Raw genomic sequence first — 2,489 nt, forward strand, 5'->3', positions numbered from 1 at the left:
GGAGCTGAGGCTAGAATCCACTTCTCCTGAGTCCAAAACCTAATCACCTCTCCATGTTGCTACAATCGAGTAGTAGGATCGAGAAAAAGTTCTCTCATCACCCTAGTCTGTAACTCACTTTGCTAATGAACCAGCGTTTGCTGCTCACACCAAATCCAAATCACAGCATCCTCTTCTTCGCATGGAAGAGGAGGCAAAAGAGAAGAAAGGAAGCAAACGTTAAAGTTATTGTGTGAAGGGAAAGGAGGAGATTTGGGTCTTCCCACCCAAGAAATAACAATCAGAGAGCTCTCCACCGCGGGCAGCAATAGCGACTCACTCATTCGCGCACTCGATGTGCCTCGTCCCCGCGGGGGAGACAGGCCCTGCCGACAAGAAAACCTCCCCGCCTAGCGGAACTACTAACTTTAACAGCTAAACTCTAATGCCGTCTTCATCTCTTAAGGGGAGGAGCCTCGGTAACCAATTTCCAAATCCAAGTCCCAGTCCTGCACCACTATCTCCAGGACAGTAGCCCCCAATTTGCAGCGGTTCACACCGCCCCTCCAGGCTAGGCGCCGGACACTCACCGAACACTGAGAGGCACACAGCAGCTGGTCTCTCCCGTCGCCCCTCCCCTCACTCCTCCCCGCCCAGACTTACGTCATCCAGGAGCGTCGAGGACTCGGGGACAGCGCAGTTAACGGTACTTCCTCGTCACGTGACGGGCTACGCCCCTGCTTCCGCGTGGTCCCTCCCCCTCAGTCCGCCATCGCAATTACGCTCTCTGCGGCCTGCAGTTAGTGGGCCGCTGCCGGCCGAAGAGAATGCGCCGACCGGGACCGGAGGAACTCTAGGCCAAAGGGGTGAGCCAGCCAGGATCCCGGGACTCTTCCCCGCTGGAAGCCGGCGAGAGAAAATGAAACCAGGCGGGTTCCGGCGGGGGAGGGAGGGAACCAGCGGAAGGTGTCATGGCGGCCGTGCTTTGGGGTCACGTGCCCCGCCGGCCCGCCTTGGCACTTCCGGTCACGTGCCCTCAGAGTTCTCGCAGCCAGCGATGGAGGCGAGACCCCCCAGTAACAGAGGCGGTAGCGGAGGCTGCGGCGGCTACTGGGTTTCAGACTCTTCCCGGCAGCGTCGCTAAGAAGCGCAGCGGCACTCGACCGGACCCATCCCACTTTCTTACTCCCTGCCCAGGGCCGCAGCTCCCACCTGGTAAGTTTAGACCAAAGAATGGGAATGGGTGGGTGGGTGAGTAGCTGACAGGCCTGGGGGCCGCTGGACGGCGCGGATTCTGCCCCTTTTTCCTGCGTCCCTGTCGCCGTCCCCGCAACTCCCACGCTGCATTCCGGGCAGCCCGTTATTATCCTGAAGCGGGGAAGAAGCGACCCTTACTATACTTGCTGCAGGAAGCCTACCCCTCTACTGAGAGCAGGGACCAGAGCGTTCCCCCAAAGCCGGGGTCGGACGGTTCATGGGAATGAAGGACGTGGAGGCCTCTCCCTCGCAAGGGAGCCCTTCCCGTTAGGAAACGTGCTGTTAAGTCTTTCGGTTTCTGTAAGAGAAAAAGCTCTCGCCTCGGTGCCTGCACGCTGTGCTTCGCCTGTCAGCCCTACCGCTTTGAAAGCCTTAACTCGTGTGCCAGCCCACACACCCCTCCCAGGTTTGGACTGGGCCCGGCTTGATCGTCTTAAAAATAGATCACCAACACATGGGGATATGTGATTATTGCCTAAAGAACGTTTATCCAATTGACTCTCAAACATCCGTTTTAGGACCTGTGAAATGGGGAGAGGGAGAGAGATTTTTAAAAATTAACCTTTTCCCCATTAGAAGATCCGATTTTAAAACATACAAAAGCATAGTGCTTTGACTCCAAAAAGAAGTGGAACAATCCCTCCCCATGAAATCTTACCAGGAATCCTCATGTGTAAAGCAAAGTCAGAACTAGAACAGATGAAATGGAAATGTCACCGCAGGAGGGAAGATAACCTCTACCATCAGGCCTACGGCTTTCAGAGGGACCGGGCTCTGGGGAGAACGTGTGCCTTTTAGCAGACCTGAATCCCGCATTTGGCAAGGAGGGAGGGAGAATTTGGGGCCAGTACACCTGTTAGCATTGCAGCAGATCAATGGGTGATACCGAGTCTCTCCTAGGTGGTATTAAATACATGTGGTAGTGCAAATGTAAAGACAGCTTTTTAAAAATACTAGGGAGGTGGGGGCAGAGAGACAGGAGTCGGTTAAAAGCAGTGAACCAAATGATGGGCTCCAGTCAGTTATGACGGCTTCCTGTGTGCACTGCCCTGGAGACATGTCTTCACCTACTGGTCTGTCCACCTTTCAGCCCTGTTTTCCTGTGCTGCTGGTTTTTCCCTACCATTGGAACGTTGCCAAGTGTACCTTCTGCTTTCCTAGCATTCTGACCACTTTTATCTCCGGGTTACTGCTGCTAGAGGCCTCTTGTGCACCTTTCCTCCTTCCTCTTCCCCTCCCCCCGCTGTGGCTGT

General features: G+C 55.1%; 1 protein-coding gene across 1 annotated transcript in view; it reads left to right on the forward strand.

The window, feature by feature from the left end:
- Nucleotides 1–694: 694 nt before the first annotated feature.
- GTF2H1 (general transcription factor IIH subunit 1) overlaps nucleotides 695–2,489 on the forward strand; it is a 33,307-nt gene continuing 31,512 nt past the window's right edge. Inside the window, exon 1 of the mRNA XM_006770895.2 lies at nucleotides 695–1,194. The gene's annotated coding sequence lies outside the window, so the exon portion shown is untranslated. The remainder of the gene's footprint in view (nucleotides 1,195–2,489) is intronic.

This window comes from Myotis davidii, unplaced genomic scaffold (genome assembly GCF_000327345.1).
Source record: "Myotis davidii unplaced genomic scaffold, ASM32734v1 scaffold2325, whole genome shotgun sequence".
NCBI lineage: Eukaryota > Metazoa > Chordata > Mammalia > Chiroptera > Vespertilionidae > Myotis > Myotis davidii.